Source organism: Zalophus californianus, chromosome 8 (assembly GCF_009762305.2).
Source record: "Zalophus californianus isolate mZalCal1 chromosome 8, mZalCal1.pri.v2, whole genome shotgun sequence".
Taxonomy (NCBI): domain Eukaryota; kingdom Metazoa; phylum Chordata; class Mammalia; order Carnivora; family Otariidae; genus Zalophus; species Zalophus californianus.
In genome coordinates this window covers 21,899,382-21,916,631 of record NC_045602.1, presented here as the reverse complement: position 1 = coordinate 21,916,631, position 17,250 = coordinate 21,899,382, and the positions used below count along the sequence as shown (strand labels likewise).

Genomic DNA, 17,250 nt, shown 5'->3' with positions numbered 1-17,250 from the left:
ATGGCCTTGGCTGGACTGGGCTCAGCTGCCCGTTCCCCACTGCCTTCATGTGCTCCCCCAGTCTGAGTGCCTGACCTCCTATCCCTGGCTTGGCTGGCTACAAAGCCAGAACTCTGGCCACAGCCTTGGGTGGAGAAAAAAGCATGGGGCTATGGAGGCAGGAGATCTGGGGGTCTGGCCTGGCCCTGGCCACAACCACTTTTGTGTCTTGAGCAAGTCCTGGACCTCGATCTTCCTCCTCTGTGACTTGCGGGACAGGGCAAGATAAAAGGTTTCCATTATCTTCCCTGCTGTGGATACCTCTGAATGATTTTTTTTCTATTAACCCACCCATTAGTAGAGTCTAAATTTTGAAAGACGTTATTTATGAAGTACAAGGTGTTGATCAGTGCGGGGAGCTGCTGCATAGAACAGAACAGGCACTGGATAGATGATTGTGAAAGCAATTCATTCTTTCCCCCCATCAAAATGAATTAAGAGCAGCCCTGCCAATCAGAACTTCTGATTAGCATGGGCTAACTGATTCTAGAGACTGAATTAAGTTACTGTTATGCTTTTGAAATACTGAAAATAGGTTATTTCTGTTTGCTACAGGGGATCTTGGCAGGTTAGTGGCACCCATGACTGCCCACAGCCTGCGAGGAACTCATCTTCAGGGACCTCGGTTTCCTCATCTTTAAGATGGGACCCATGATCCACGGACCTCATAGAGTTGCTGTGGGCATTTTGAGGTGTTGGCAGACTTAGGATGCTTAGGGCATTGGCATCAATGAATATTAATTATGAGTATGAATATTTTGGGGAACATCAAGATTAGATGGTCTTTAAAGTTCCTTTCAGCACCAGTTTGATTCGTGTTTCCCCAGGTTAATTTCCTGGAACACCAGTTCCAGGGACTGCTCATGACTGTTGGATGCAAAGAGGGTTGCTTGGTTCGATTAAATGAGATGAATGCTGAATTTAACAGGACTTGTCATCACTGGATTTCAGTGTGGACTTTATCAGCGCCTCACACGGGCTAAAAGGTGCGAGGCGGGTCAAGTTGGGGGAATGCGCTGAGTGTTCCCGCTTGTTTGACCTTTGAGCGCTTTCCTTACAGTGCATGTTGTTGGACCAATGTTCCTGGAGCAGCTTGGGAAATGCTCGTCTGTAGCATCAAGAACTCTAAGGTCTTCTCTCTAGGTCTCTGACTTTGAGCGTCTCAGATGGCCCCTCTCTGGTTGGCCCGGCCCTTCTGTAGATTAGAAACACGTAGCCCTTGGCAGTGCCTGGCTGCACCCTGTTTCCTGGTTCCCTGTAGACCTAGTTATCTAATGTAAATATGGCACCAGCCAGGCTAATGTTTGCCCTGAGAGAAGATGGATCAGACCTGTGGCCTGAGGCACCCAAAAGGCTGTGAACTCTGGGCCAAGCCGGGCTGGTGCAGAGGTGGACGCGGGGAAGGGGCCTGCGCTTGGAGCTGCCCTGGGCTTGGTGGGGCAGCCAGAGAGAAGTGGGGGCTGGAGGGAGACACAGGCACTCCAGGGGATCAGCTGTAAGACACAGTTGCCCCCAGAGGGTAGCCGGGTCCTCCTTCGGGGCCTGCAGAGGGCAGTCAGGCCTGAGCCCTTTGGGTCCCCTCAGAAAGGCCCACTGAACACGCCACCTCCTCAGGGGCCTGAGGCGCCGACAGGGAGCCGCCCCCTGGGTCTGGAGATGGCAGCCGTGTGGAGCCAGGAAGTGGGACAGGAGGCTCTGCAGGAGTCTAATTGGTGTGTTAAAGGAGATGAGGCGGAAGGAAGCTGGCAGGAGTGCCCAGGCCCTTGGAAGGAGGGAGGAGGCTGCCGGGCTTGGTGGAGACAGGGAGGAGAATGCAGGCCTTCTCCTCCAGCCGCACCGTCCAGCTCTGACAACGCCTTTCTCAGAACCCTCCGGGATCTTCCCTAGTACTCCAGGTTCTGCTCCCCCTGCCTGGCTACAGCGCCTGCCTTTCTGCTCTCAGGTCTAAAGAGGAGTTCTTCAGGGCTCTGGGCTCCCAGGGGGCCAGCAAGTCCCCTCAGTGTCCAGTGCAAGGCCTGGTGGGAACCGCTGCTCGGAAAATGCCGTTCAACCCAGAGAGCTTCGAAGTCTGGGGTGCAGAGTTGGGGAGAGGAACCTCCCCTCAGACACCCAGCAGGGGGAGGGGAGGTGGCATTGGCAGGAAGGCCTTTAGTGACTCATACCTCCTGTCCTTCTTGTGGCCCCAGGCCCTTGCAAAATGAGGTCAGCTTCAGGGCTCCAGAAGGAATACCCCTGCCCTAGGCCTGGCCAAGGCCTGAGTGAGGCCTGGGAAACCACCAGGGCCTCATGGACCTGGGTTGAGGGGGAGGGACCAGTGTACAGAACTCCGTCTGGAGTTCATCCCCTCCAGGCTAGAGCTCCCAGGAAGGACAGCTCTGCAGCCCAGCACCCTCCCTCCCTCCCTCCTGCCCCTTTCCAAGGCCTCTTTCCCATCTTCGCAGCTCCTCTTTCGGCTCTTCTCCCCACTCCCCACTGGCAGGTGCTCTCCCTACCCCTGCTTTCCCACCACACTTGGCACATGGAGGCCCACTGCTCTCTCCTCTCCCTTTTAGCTCTACCCCATCCACAGGAGCCCCACTGCTATGATTCAGGGTCCTCTGGAACAGTACAGCCCCTACCACTCCCATCCCCCACCCTCCCCAGGCCCACGTGGGATTAGGGGGAGCTAAGGGGGAGGGTGCTGGTGTCATGGAAAATCCCTGCGGCAGCCAAGGTCAGTGTTTGCAGACACAGCCTGGCCTGGAGCCAGGCCTGCCTCCCTGGCCAGCTCCCTCCGGCCTATCCCAGAGGCTGGCTTTGCAAGGGGCTCTCGGAGGCACCCCAGGGCTGCTCTGGGTGCTTGGAGCCGCAGGGCCAATCAGTCCCAGAGGGTGAGAGACTCTGTAGTTCAACCCACTCATTTTATAGATGACTAGACTGAGGCCCAGAGGGGGACAGGGACTGGGACATCAAGTCACTAACAGAGCCAGGACTGGCATCCAGGGCCTCTGTCCCAGTCAGTCCTCACTGCAGAGGAGAACATCCTAAAATCTGTTCCGGTGGACCAAGGAATAATGAAGGCTGTTGTCAAACTCCATTAAATCAGGGGCTGGCTTGAGGTTGGGCTAGATCTGAGATTGGCAGTGGGGCCCAGTGGGGCCAGGGTAAGTAGACCCAGATGATCAAACCATGGTCCTTGACCTCAAAACGCTTTGTATCTGAAGTGAATCAGATGAAACATCTCAGTGGATTACTTTGGAAACTTCAGTGTCTTGTGCAGAGAAGAAGATAATAATGTGTATCGTTACACACATTGTTCAAATGCATGGCCTCAGTGGGAATTATCTTAGGGAGAATTTAAGACAGGAGCTGAAGGAGGGCTAGAGGTGGAGAACTTGGGTTGGGCTATCAGGAGGGGCTTCCTGGAGGAGGCGGCCTTTGCCCTGAGTTCTGAAGGATGGATGGGAAATGCAGGGTTCTGACAGAGGGGAGCTGCTGAAGCAAAGACATAATGCAGGAAGACACGTGGCACAGTAGGGGCAGAGAAAATGTACCTGTCTGAGGCTAGTGGGCATTCTCACAAAGTGGGGGAAGGGGGACCGACAAACTCTCAGGAAGGCAGCTTCATGATACGCATCAAGAACCTTAGAAGTGTGTCTGCCCAGTGACCCTGCAATGCCACTTCTAGGAATCTCTGCTGGGAAAATAACCAGAGATTGGAACAAAGATTTATGAACAAGGATGTTTATAGCAGCATTTTCATTGTGAAAAATTGTAAACAGTCCAAATGTTCACCAATAGGGTTTGGTTAAACATATTAAGGTATATTTATGTGGTGGAATATTGTGCAGCCACTCAATATACTCTTCAGGAGTCTCTTAATTACATAGAAAACCACCATAGAATGTTAAATAAAAATGGCGGGATACAACACTATGTGTAACGGGATGCCATACTAAATATATAAATATAACACATGTATTTACACACATGTAGAAAGAGAAGCTGGAAAGAAATATATCAAAAAGCTCATAGAGTTTATCTTTGAATCATGGGCTCATGATTAATTCTAATTTGCTCTTATATATTGTATATTTTCTACAAAAATCTATTACTTTTATAAGTAGATACCAACGAATATTATAAATCTAACACCAACAAAAACTCTGGAGTTCTCGGAGCAGAAAAGTTCACTTGAGCAACGTAGGTTGGTTAAGAAGAGCAAGGGCTAAAATGTGAAGTGCTTGGAAGGGTAGGTGCAGGCGTTCAAATCTTAACTTAAAGGCAGTGAGGAGCCGTTGAGGGCTCCTGAGTAGGGGAGGGACATGCCAAAGAAGGGTCGAGATGGATTTTCCTTGCATCCCGGTTCAGGGGGTGGCAGTGGGAGATGGGGGGGCAGGAGGTTTCATTAAGGAGGCCTGTGCACGCATGGTCCCATTGTCAGGTGCTCAGGCCTAAACTGAGTTCAGGAGGGTCGAGAGGAGGGGAAGGATGGAAGAGGGGAGGGAGAAGAGAGTAGATACACAGTGTGTGGGATGCTCTTGCATTTGTGGGCTTCAACCGTAAGCTGGGTGAGGGCAGGGATTTTGGTCTCTTTTGTTACTCCTATTTTCCCTGCACCCAGGAAAGTGCTCGGCACATAGCTGGCATTTAATTACTCTCTGTTGAATGACACCGTTAAGGAAGGGAGGCATCACCAATGAGCCTGAGAGGTGAAGGGGATGAAGACAGGGAGGATGAAGAGAGCCTGAGGCCTGCAGCGGGCGGGGCCACATGACAGGGCAGCAACCCCACTTGTCCTCGGAAGTGCGCTGACCCGAGGCTTCTGGGCTCTATTACAGGCCAGTCACTGTACCAGGTGGCCGTGGCCCAGGCCTGTGGCCTGTCTGCATCCTTATGACCAATTGGCCAGGACATGTGTGAACTCAGAACTTCTAACAGATTGGATCTGCTGGGGTTTTAATTAAACAAATCCACCAGGGACAGTCTGGCACGGAGAAAATAATTCTACAGTGCAATAAAGTGGACTTGGCCATCTCAGCAGATGGCTGGAGATGCCAGTCCTCCTCTGTGTGCTTCTTGAAAGGCTGTGTCTATAACTCTTGCATCTGGCTGGCCTGAGTCCTACACTTAACACTCTCTGGCTCTTTCTGTTTTGCCCATGGAGGAGAAGCAGGCGCATGTTGGCATCTCCTTGTCAGACTCCCCCAAAAGGGGCTGAACTGCTTCCAACGAGAAGCCCTGTTGTGTCATGGGGGTAACTGTGGCCAGCCCAGGTGTTCCTTGTTGGCTGCACCATGTGTCCTGGAGTTGAGCTTGTCCAGAGCCTGGCCGCCTGAAATCTCACCCTGCAGGCAGTGTGACAGGGGGGAAAGCATGGGCCCCGAGGGGCAAGGTGCACGGAATTAAAGAGCACCCAACCAGGAGTCAGAGGCCTGGCTCCCATCCCAACTCTTGCCACCACCTTACTGTAGGATGGGAGTTGGCAAACTTTGTTCTATAAAAGGCCAGATAGTAAATATTTTAGATTTCCTAGTCCATATGGCCTCTTGCAACTACTCAGCTCTGCCATGTCAAGGCAGCAGCCAAAGACAATATGTAAATGAATGGGTGTGCCTGTGTTCCAATAAAACTTTATTTATAAAAATAGGCGGTGGGCCAAATTTGGTTTACAGGCCCTAGTTTGCTGAGGCTGATGCAGGGCCTTTGTGAAGGCATGCCAGCCTCCTGAGCCTCAGTTTTCTTACTTATCAAATGGAATGTTAGATTAGGAGGGTATTTCTTCTCTGACCAAGTTGTCTTTTAGGATTTCATAAATTGCTAGCTCCCCCTGTCCCATGCACCATGCAGAGGCCTGGAGGAGAGAGCTGAGTTTCAACCAGTTTTGGTCTGGAGCCCAAACCTGCATGTGAAATTGGGGTCCACAGCCCTTCAGAGGCCACAGCTGCATTTCCACCTTGGTGGACACTGCTCCTGCTTTTCTCCATCCTGATGGGCTTCTTCTCTTCATCAAAGCCCATCTCAAAAGTCATCCCCTCAGTGACGCCTTCCCTGATCCTACCCACCTAAACACATCAGTACTCCTGGAGCTCTTCATTCATCACTCGCCATGCCTCAAACATTCATCCATCCAACCAGCAGACTTTTTGAGTCCTTAATACGTGCAGTGCTCTTAAGTTCTAGAATAAGAATATTTTCTGTTCAAAGGCGGTTCTCTTTCCACGGCCCCAGGCTGTCTGTCCCTGGACTCTTCCATGGGAATGACAGTTAGAAGATCTGGGCTCTGGTTCTGGCTGTGCCACTGGGTGATCACGGGCAAGACCCTGCCCTTTTCTTAGCCTGGAGGCCCTCCTATGGGAAGCGATGAGGCTGGAGATGTTCTTGAGGCCCTGTGACATTCTAGGATTCTGGACCTCTAGAGGGGCCATGTACCTTGCCCCACAAACAGTGGAGAAAGCACTGTTGCGTCCCCAGAACAATGGCCCTGAGCCTTTGGGCGCACATGAAACGTACAGTTGCTGGGGCCCGCAGGTCTGCGGAGCTGCCCCTGCTGGCCCTGAGCAGATGCTGGGGATTCCCTGAGGACCCCTGCACTGTCCTGGGAGGGGGCTGGAGCTCAGCAGTGCTCTAAATAATGCCCCCTGGGTGAGGCAGAGGGACAGCCAGAGTCATCTCTTTGGGTACCAAATTGTGCCCCCCACCCCACCCGCATCCAGCCTCCTGGCACAGGAGGCCACATGGAGTCAGGGAGGAGATGGCACATGTCCCATCTGAGTGTCCCAGGGCCAAGATGGGCCAGGGCGTCCAGGGAGGCTTTCTGGTCCCCAGGTTCCCCCTACTGACCCCTCACCGCACCCGCATCCAGCCCTGGAGCCCTTACCGCACCGGCATCCAGCCCTGGAGACCAGTCTCCTGGGGCCTCACATCTTTGCTTCTTTTTGCTTTCTTGGCTGCTTCTTTGTTTTTTTCTTCCTTCTCTTTTCCTTTTCCTCTCCTCCCCCTCCTCCTTTTCTCGTTTTGTACTCTCAACCTCCCCCTGGACTCCGAGGACAGTGATGGTGTCTCATACTTCTTGGGAGCTCAGCGCCTGGCATGCAGTAGCTGAGAATACTGGTGGGGGCGGGGGGGCTGGTAGGAATGCCGTAGTGGTGGTAGGAACAGTAGCAAATAACAAAGCTCGCATTTACTGAGCATTTGTGTGCCAGGCACTGTACTAAGGGCTTTCCGCATATCATTTAATTTAATCTTCACAACAACTTATTAAGAGCGGTATTACCTCCATTTTACAGGTGAGAAAATGGAGGCACAGAAAGTTCACGGAACTCATTTAAGACCACACAGCTGATGAATGGCCGAGTCAGGGTACACATTCAGGCCTGTCGCCTTATGCAGCCTGGCTGAGGTTAGTTGATTAGATGCTGCATTCTGGAAGGCAGGTGCCTGGGTTTTCCTGCTGAGGAGACTGAGCCGAGTGGCTGGGTGACTCGGATCAAGGCTGCACAGATATATGGCAGACAGGCCTTCCTGCTCTCTTCCTTCCGTGTCTTGGTGGTCTCCAGGCCTCCCTGGACCGGAGTCAAAGCAGGTGCTCTCTCCAGCTACCATTCCTCCTCCTTCCCATCCAGGCCCTTCTCCCAGGAAGGTGGACCTCGGCATGCCACAGAGGACACGCTCCCCGGCCAGAGCCAGATGGCAGGAGGCAGTGGGGCGCTCCGAGCCTGCCCTGGAAGCGGGGTGGGGAGGGCGGGCACAGCCCCTGCGGAGGCTGAGTGGGCAGCAGGGGACCCAGGAAGGTTGCAGCACCGGGCTGGTCTCAAGAATATCACCTGGAAGATCAGCGAGGCCAAGATGGCTTCTTCCCCTCTTAGCTTGTCTTAATTAATCAATAAAGCAAACCTCCTCCTCGGCACCAGGCACTCCGCTCTGCGCTGGGAGAGGACGCAGGGATGGGGATGGCTGGGTCACGCCCTCTGGGAACAGAAGCAAGCTAGGGGCAGCTGAGAGGAGACCGTCCCTGAAGTAAAGACTTTCCCCAGGATGTGCTGAGTCTATGCCAGAGGCACCATTCTGTGACAGGGGGACCGTGGGCACCCAGAAACCAGAAGGGAGTTGGAAGGCATAGCAAGCTTGCCAACGCTCCTGTTGCTGGGAACGTGGCGTGTTCTGTTCCCTAAAGCATCCAGAGATGTCCCTGGATACCTGGGAGCATCGTCCTGGGCGGGCGTGAACACCTGGCTGGCGTGCGGCCTGCTCCACCCTCCTCGTCACTAGAAACCGGGCCAAGGTTACTGTCAGAGCGCACACTGCCCCTTCCTCCTCCCCCACTTCTGTCTTCTTCCTCTCCTCCTCCTCCTCCTGCTTCTACCATTACTATTTTATTTAAGTAAGCTTTTAATTTTAGAACAATTCTAGATTTACAGAATTATTGTGAAGACGTTCCTTCCTTCTTCAACATTCCCCGCCTCCCCTATGCTGATGCGAAGCTGGCTGCTGTGCTCCCCGCCCCCCTTCTCCCTCCCCGGAGCCTTCTGAGGAGACTTCCTCCGGCTCTGGCCCAAGAGCATCCCTTTCTCTCAGCTCTCTGCACAGCATCCGTCTCTGCCACTCACTTGCCTCTCCTGGCGGACGCTGGCATATTTACCCACCTCCTAATGCACAGTGGTGCCTCTGGGAGCAAAGCTTCAGTTAGTCAAGTCTACGCAGAAAGCAGGGAGGGGGCTGGCCAGCCTGGGGGGGGGGGGGCGCCGGATCCTGGTTTCTACGAGGCAGTTGGCTCCCTGGGTGGAGACTTGCCTCCTGGCGCCCCCCCCCGCCCCCTCCCCAGTGAGGCTGGCTGTGGGGTGACAGGTAGGAACAGGGGGAGGATAGAGTCCGAGAGGAAGAGGGGGGAGAGCAAGGGAGGGCATTCCCAGGCCAGAGAGAGCCTGGGCTTTGTCTGCCCTTAGCGCCCCTACTGCTAAGGGTGACAGTATCAGGTACCCCAGTGCCTTTGCATTAATTATCTCCAGTCCTCACCATGACCTTCAAGGTAGGCATCATTAGGTCCATTTGGATGAGGAAACCAAGCCTCAGGGAGGCTAAAGAGCCCGGGCCTAAAGTCATACCAATAAAAGTTGGCAAAGCTAGGATTCAGCATAGATCTTTTGGCCTTCAGAGTCCAGGCCCTGTCAGGTGTCCCTGGGACCAGGCAGTTTGTTGAGAGAGTGTGGAAAGCGTGTCCAAGGGGCCATCATCCTGAGATCGCTGTGAGCCCTTCAGGGCAGGACAGTGGCTGTTCAAACCATGCGAGGAGGGAAATGGTGTCCCTCCAAAGGCTGGTCCTTTCTGTCCCAGGGAGCAGCCCTCTGGAGGTCTCTTTGCAAACTGCTAGGATGCTTCAGTATGGCCCTGAGCCGGACAGAGCAGGAGGTGAGCGGGCAGCAGGAGGACAAAGCAACAGGGCCCTGAGGGAGGCTGTCTTTGGTGGATGTGGCTGGAGTGTCTGCCCCTTTCCTGGGACAACCTTAGTTGAGGGCCTAGGCAGCCCCTTTCTACCACGTGACCTTGGCCTAGGCCGCAGTGGGTTGGACTCGTGGTGGCCCCCGATCCAAGGGGACTGAAGCTATCAGCTGCACTGAGCCCATCAGGTCACCTTTCCCAGGGACTGGGATTCCAGGCTGAGGGGCCAGTCAGCTTTTGGGGGCTGAGCTGCAGGGTTATAAAGAGTTGGGTCCTAGGTGGGACCACTGTGAGCCGAAGTCACACTGGAGTTAGGGTTGCAGGGGAAGAGAAGCCAGAGTGGGCACAGCAGAGACGGGTGGTGTCACCCAAGAGAGTGAGAGGGAGAGGCCTGGGCTTCTGATTCCTGGCCCTCCCACTGGCTAAGCCCCGCTGTTCCCTTTTATTCACACTGGCGCAAAGGGGCCTTGTGCCTCGCTAAGCTCCAGCCACTGTTCATGGAGGGGCTAGTCTCCCAAGCCCCGAACAGGGTTTGCTCCTCGTGAGGTGACGGCACAGCAGAAGGGCCCTGGCTGGGTTTTAGGAGACCCACCTGGGCACAGCACTCTACAGTGTTGAGGGACATTCCTGTGTGGCCCACTGGGCAGGGGTGGTCTGCGTTCAACAGCTGGGGACAGTGAAGCCTGGGCAAGTGGGTGTCTCCTCCAAGGTTATAGCCCCAGAGTTGGACCTGAGAGCCAGGTCCCCTGATTCCAGGCCTGCTGCCTCTCCCACAGCTCACACTGCCTCTCTGATCCCCTCTCTTGCTAGGTAGCTGGGTGGCCTGAGGTTGAGAAATACAGTGTGGGAAGTGCCTAGTACAAGGCCTGGCGTGTGGAGAGTCTCAGGACGTAGGAGCTGTTATTTTTTTTTTTTTTAAGATTTTTTTTTTTAATTTATTTATTGAGAGAGAGAGAGAATGGTAGAGAGAGAGCATGAGAGGGAAGAAGGTCAGAGGGAGAGGCAGACTCCCTGCTGAGCAGGGAGCCCGATGCGGGACTCGATCCCGGGACTCCAGGATCATGACCTGAGCCGAAGGCAGTCGCTTAACCGACTGAGCCACCCAGGCACCCCGTAGGAGCTGTTATTAATGCTATTACTTTTTAAAGCACAGCTCTGAGCTGCCACCCACCACCCAGAAGCCTTCCTTAGTTCCCCAAATGTACACAACACAGTCTGGGGTGTCTTGGCCCAGCACACAGATTGTTGGGCCACAACCATACCCCCTACCTGGCCTGCTCTCTTCTCACTCCAACACTTCCGGTCCCCTCTCTTGCCAGGGCTTCCCACATCTTTCCCGCACCCCACCTCGGAAGCTTCCTCACGTTGCCTGGAATTCCCTCCCTTGTCTGTCCTGCCCCCCAAGGACGACTCCACCTCTTTGGGCCCACCTCCCCCTGTCCCCCAGCTGGAAGAATGGTGCCTTCTTCTGCCCTTGCCACTCTCTGCCAGGTGGTAGGTTTTTGCGTGGAGTTGGGTCTCTCTCTGCTGGCCCACCTTGCCCAGTGTTGCCAGTGGATTCCCAGCAGATGTAGGAAGCCGGTCTCAGTGACTGGGTCGGTTGTGGTGGGGAGGTCTTGGAGTGAGCGTGGCCCCTGTAGGCCCTGTCTCCACCACCTGCTTGCACACTCTCCTTTCTGGTCATGGCTAGTGGCCCAGACAGCTCTGGGCTGGCAGGGAATTTGGGAACAGATGCCAGGAGATGTGAAGGAGGCTTTTCTTAGGCTCAGCACTCTCCCCAGGGCTCAGGAGCTCAGATGGTGCAGGTTGGCATAGTGCCCAGGAGCAGAAGGACTCCAGGCAACACGGACTTCAGCCTGGAGCCAGCTGCTGGGACCTTCTCTTCGTCTGAGCCTGCCTGCAGATGTGGTGTCCCCACCCCCACTAATCACATAAGCATGTGTGCATGTGGGCACCACAAACACACGCGCATACCCACCCGCTCCAACACCCTGCAGGTCCCTGCAGTAGCCTGCTGGTACCATTCCGTCCACCACCTGGGGCAGAGAGTGCAAGAACCAGATGGGCTCCTGGGTGGACAGGGAAGCAGGAGAGTCTGCCCCGCAATAAAGGAAGAGGGAACCCCTCACAGGACCTGGCCTCTGGGCCCTGCTGTTCCTTCAAGTCATTAAGGATTTAAAGAAGTCCCCAAATCCAGCCCCTCCCCCACAAAGACAGACTCTTCTCGGAGGCTAAGATTCCATCACTCTCCATGGAAACACATTTCACCAAACCCTACGCCCTGTCAGAAATACTCCTTAGGCGGAATGAAATGACCAAGGCTCAGGCCCTTCCCTTTCAGTCTGTTGTCCTCATTGGAGACAGCAGGTAGCTGTCCCCATCTTTGGGGACACTGCCCTTCACACAGAGACACAGAGGCAGATGCTCAGTCCCCAGCCTGCCTCCCTCTGCCTGACTCCCCCTGGGCTTGCCACCTCTCTTCTGCCCTCTGATTTCCCACCCTTTTCAATGATCTCTGCCACTCTGCCACCTTCCAGGCCCTCCATCCTCACTGCTGTTCACAGCGCAGAGTCGGGTATAATAGGAGAGTGACTTCAAGGCTCCTGTGGCCTAAAGAGGCTGCCTATTTATGCACTGGTATCCTGAGTGTGCTTTTTATGGTGCCAAGAGCTCCACGCTGGGCAGTGTCCCCAAGTACCCAGGCGGTCTCCCCAGCTGCGGCTTATAGTTCCACTGTGCCTCCCCTCCCCAGGCCGCCCCACCCCAATGTGAAGTCTGGGTGAGCTAGCTTTCTCTGCACTTGACTTTATTCAAATGATTAAATGCCTCTGTCACAGCTCCCTCCTCCCCAATTCAAAACAATACTAGCTGACTTTTATCTAGTGCTTACTACGTGCCACATTGCTCTAGGCGAGCAAATACATGTTCCTCTTTTAATCCTCAGACAACCCTATTTGGTACGTACTATTATTATCCCCATTTAAAGATGCAGGAGCTGAGCCACAGCGAGGTTAAGTGACTTGCTCGAGGTCATACAGCTAGAACATGGCCGAGTGAGACCCTCCTTATACTGCTTCTCCTGTTCTTTTTGTGGGCCTTGCTTCCCTCCCGCTTTTCCCATTCAGAGGAGGAGAGACCCTCCCTTCCCAAGGCTGACTCCCTAACTGCACTCTGCCCCAGCCCTGGGCTCTTCCTCCTGGCTTTGCTTCTGGAGGCACACCCCTCCCCCACTTGGCGGTATTTTCAGACTGTTGGTCTGCTGGTGTCTCACTGCTGGCCTCAAGGTTTTTCCGAAAAGAGAAGGGAGGGAGACAGACCCACCATGCTCTTTCCTCCAGCTTACTCTCCCGCCCCCCCCCCCCCCCCCCCCCCCGCCGAGAATTGCTTCCCTCTCACCCCTCAGTCTGCCCTCACTTCACCAAGACTATGCTTGCTGAAAACCTCAGGAATGTCCCGAGTACCAGAGCCAGCGAGGAAGGGCTGCACTAGCTACACGGCACTCTAGGACAGATTAGAAAAAATGGGCCCCTTTCAGTGGATGCAGCCTCTGGGAGTGCATAGCTTGGTGAGGAGGCTGAACTTCAGCTTCCCAACCCATCAGCTGGATTCTTTGGGACAGTGCACAACCTGGACAACCACACATAGTGGTCTTGGATGTTGGCATCCTTATTGCTCTTCGTATTCTGGCCACACTCAGCCCCTGATGGCCAGTCTTCCTCTGACTTCTTTCTGGACACTCCCCACTCCTGCTTCTACTGGTCCTTTGCAGTTGCACCTGATGCCCCCTGATTCTAAGAGTGGGCCAGGACTTTGCCTGAGCTGCTCTGATACTGGCCCCCAGGGAAGGCCACCAAGAACTTGCCTCCGGCTCCACCCCACGTTCCACCTGGCTGAACCAGGACACCCGGGTCTGGTGTGGTCACCTGAAGGCACCATTCTCCCCCATGTTGACGCTCTCTGCACTGCCTGATTCCTATCAATGTCCTCATTCCTCAGTCAGCCGGACTGCATACCTTGTCTTTCCTTCCTCTTTTCCCCCACACCTGGCCCCAGCCATTCCTCCTTCCTAGCCCTGTCCTTTCCTTCTGCTCCACTGTGGTCCAGGCCCTCACCCTTTCCATTCTGGGCTTGGCCAGTGGTTCCTGACCTCCCCAGCAGCTTCCAATCCCTTCCGCTAGCCTTCCCCACACCAACTTCCAAATTATGCTCCACTCTGCTCTCTGCTTAAAATGTCACTCCTCTGCTCAAAAGAGCTTCCATGACTCCCCATTGCCTACAGGGAAAGAAGCCCAAACTTTCAACCTGCCTTTCAATGTCCTCTGCCATATGTCATACCTCTCCGGGCTTAACTACAACTCTGTAGCCGAGGAAAGCATTTTGGAGCTAACCCTTGGCAGTGCTTTTCCATAGCCGAGCTCTCTGGAAGGCTGCCAGGGAGGAGGTGGGTGGGGGGAGGTGTTGAGCGGGGGTGGGGGGGGTGGCTCTGCCCTCGCCACGGCCATGACAAGCACAAGCTTTTGATGACCACCAGCAGCCTCACAGCTGCCCCGCATCCTGGGCAGCCTCGGGCAGCCTGGAGTAGAGCTCGGCCAGGCTGAAAATGTGGAAGGCTGGTCTCAGGGCAGATGGGTAAGAGATGAAGGGCACTAAGAAGCCTCTGGAAGACCAGAGTCCCTCGCCCGGGGAGAAAGGCAGGGCTTCCAGAGAGTTCAGTGGGACAGTGGGGGGTGGCATGTTTGAATGGGGAGTGAAGCTCAGGATTCCCTCCTGCTTATGCGACCTGCAGTTTGAAGTTAGGAAGGCAGGTATGGGGCTCTCCCTCCTGAGGAAGCTGAGGCTTGGGCAGGTGAGGTGACTTGGTCAAAGTCATGCTGCGTGTGCATCAGAGGCAAGACAGAGGTGTGGGACTTTCTGGCAGGGTCGCCCGCTGCCTGCCCACCTGCTCGCCCCAGGCTGGGCCCAGGCTTTCAGAGCAGCAAGAACTTCCTTGCCCTCCAGTGAGGGGCTGGCGAACTCTGGCACCTGGTGGGGGGCCCTCGAGGAGGGCTGCGTCTTGCCCTGCTCCTTTCCTGGCCCAAATTGGCACGGGCACCTGGGAAGGGCAGCTGGCCAGCCACGTGCCAGTATTAACTTTAAAAATAAACCAGGGAAGAACGAGGCTTAAAAATAACCCCGGGGATGTGTGAGGAGCTAATTACTACTGCAGCCCCCTTGTCAGGACTTCGGGGAGTGTGGGCCCCCTGCTGCCCGCGTGTTGAGTCCCCTCTGCTCATCTCATCTCTTCCAGTTGGGGGTCAGATGACACCACAGCCAGGGGCAGGCAGGGCCTCCGAATCTGAGGGTAGAAGCTGGAGCTGGCTCTGGGCACCCTGGAGGGCCCCCTTCACCTCCATTGGGAGACAGAGGCCGGGGAGGGAAGAGAGCACCCAGGCTGGGCAGACAGAACCATGTGCCCTAGGTCCTGGAAGGGCTTCTCTTGACCCTGCTTAGCTCTGGGGTTGCCTCATGACTTTCCCCTGGAAATCAGCCTGTTCCAAAAGGGACTTTGGGGTCCTGTCCCCACTCTTCTCGGAAGTGCCCGTGGGTGGTGGCGGCGGCCAGGTAGCTGGTTTTGCCAGTTATGCCTCCCTATTTAGAACTCCCGATCACCACTTCTCATGTGGACCATTCTCTTGAGATGAACTTTGAGGCCCACCTTGACTCAGCGAGGTACAGATGCATGGCCCTTCAGACTGCCCACTCCTGGCTGCCTCCACGAGCATCTCTGGCCTGTGAGCTCCTGCCTCTGGACCCTCAGTGCCAAGTGGAGGCTGGACTGCAGCCTGGCCAGGCCCGAAGAGCCCCCAGGCTCTTTCCCTGAGAGCAGCAGCTGGGGAGGCAGGAACCACACTCCCGTCTCTCACAGACTGAGGCTCCCCCAAGGCCCTCAGAAAGTCTTGCACATCCCCCCCACCTTTGGCAGAGGGTGTGAGGACATCCTGCTGTGATGGAGGTGGGGCGGGGAGGGGACATGGGGCCCAGCTGAGGACGCAGCTGAGGACAGACTTGCAGGATCAAAGAGAAAAGGCAGAGCTTACCCCAAGGAGGGAGGCAGAGGCCAAGACTGCTGGAAGCTGACAGAAATGATCAAAGGATGCGGATGGATGGGGAGGCGGGAAGCAGCAGCAAGGGGAGACAGGCCGAGCCGGGAGTTGGTTGGGGGGCTACTGCACAACAAGCAGGGGCTGTGGGGTCAGACAGGCCTGGACTCGGGTCCCTGGCTGGGCGCCCTGAGCCAATAACCGTGCTGGAACTCGGACCTCATTTGCATAATGGACATAATGATAACCACTCATGGGCCTCAGCAGGAGGGCTTGTGAAGCATTTACAGAGAGGCCTGGGGACGGGCAGGTGTGATGTTGTGTGTTCTCTCCGCTGCCTCTCTTGGACTCTGGTCCGTCCGTTCCACCCCCGGCTCCACAGATAGAAAAGTCCGTCCTACCCCCTTCTCCCGCTCCAGGAACAAGCCGTGGCCCTCGGCCCTGGGTTTCCACAGTCAGTGACTCCCAGGGCCGCCAGGCTGCCAAATGCACTGGTTGTTGCCCTGTGGTCGTCTGACTTGATTTCCCAGCAGTAACTGGCAGCTGATGGCCCCCTCTCTCCTGAAACACTCTCCAGGTTCCTCTCCAGGGTCTGGCAGGCCCCTGTTCCTGCTCCCTCCCTCCCCGTGTTGGTGGGGGGCGGAGGGGGGTGCTGCCTGCGCGTGCTGGCCCGAGGGCTCTTCTCCCCTGCTCTCCCCTCTTCCCAGCTGATCTCATCTAGCCACAGGACTTTAAATATTCTTTCCATCTGATAACTCCCAAATGTGTATCCCAGCTTTGACCTCTCCCTGGATCTCCAGGCTTGTCTGTCTAACTGAACCTCAGGGACTTGTATTAGGCATCTCAGAATTAACCTGTGTGTCTAAAACAGAAGTCTCAGCACTCATCTCTTTACCAAACCTGTTACTCTCTGCACGTTTTCTCTTCCATCTCAGACAACGCTTACCCTCCATTCAGTGGCTCAGGTCAAAGACCGTCCTTGACTACCTCCTTGACTACCCCCTTGCCCCGATGCCCACAGCCCCCTCCCTCCCTCCTCTTCCCCAACACACACGTCCTGTCCAGCATCAGGTCCGGCCCCTCGGCCCTGACGCATGCCCTCCATCCACGCCTGCTCACCACATCCACTGTCTCCACCTGGGTCCAGCCCACCCTTGCTCTCAAGACGCTGGAGCCTTGGTAGGCCTCCCAGCTTTCCTCTTGAACTATAGCCGTCTGACCTCCACAGAGCAGCCACAGTGATCTGGTAAAAACTTTAGTCATAGCACGTAACGACCCTGCTTAAAACCTTCCAGTGACTTCCATTACGCTTTGAGTAAAACCCAAGCTCTTGACCATGGCCTCCATGGCCCTGCAAGCTCCAGCCCTTCCAAGCTTCTGCATTTAGGCTCGGTGCACCCGCAGCTCACCACCTTTTCCGCTCCTGTTCCTCAAACATGCCAAATTCTGGCCCACCTGGGGGCTTTGCGTTTGCTGTCCCTCCCCTCTCCCAGGCTCTTCGGTGATTTTTACATCATATAGACCCCTCCCTGGAAGGATTGCTCATTCCTCTCCCTACCACATCCTCTTGGGGTTTTTTTTTTTTTTTTTGATTTAAAAAGATGTGTTTATTTAATTTTAAAGGGAGAGAATGAGTGGGTTGGGGGGGCAGAGGGAGAGAGAGAATGTCAAGCAGACTCCCTGCTGAGCATTGAGCAGGGCTCCTTCCCACCAC

The 17,250-nt window shown here is 55.2% G+C and overlaps 1 protein-coding gene across 1 annotated transcript in view; it reads right to left on the bottom strand.

Annotated features, from left to right (window-relative positions):
• The window catches only part of KCNK3 (potassium two pore domain channel subfamily K member 3), a 38,450-nt gene that overhangs the window by 7,734 nt on the left and 13,466 nt on the right, over nt 1-17,250 (bottom strand). The window lies entirely within an intron of this gene.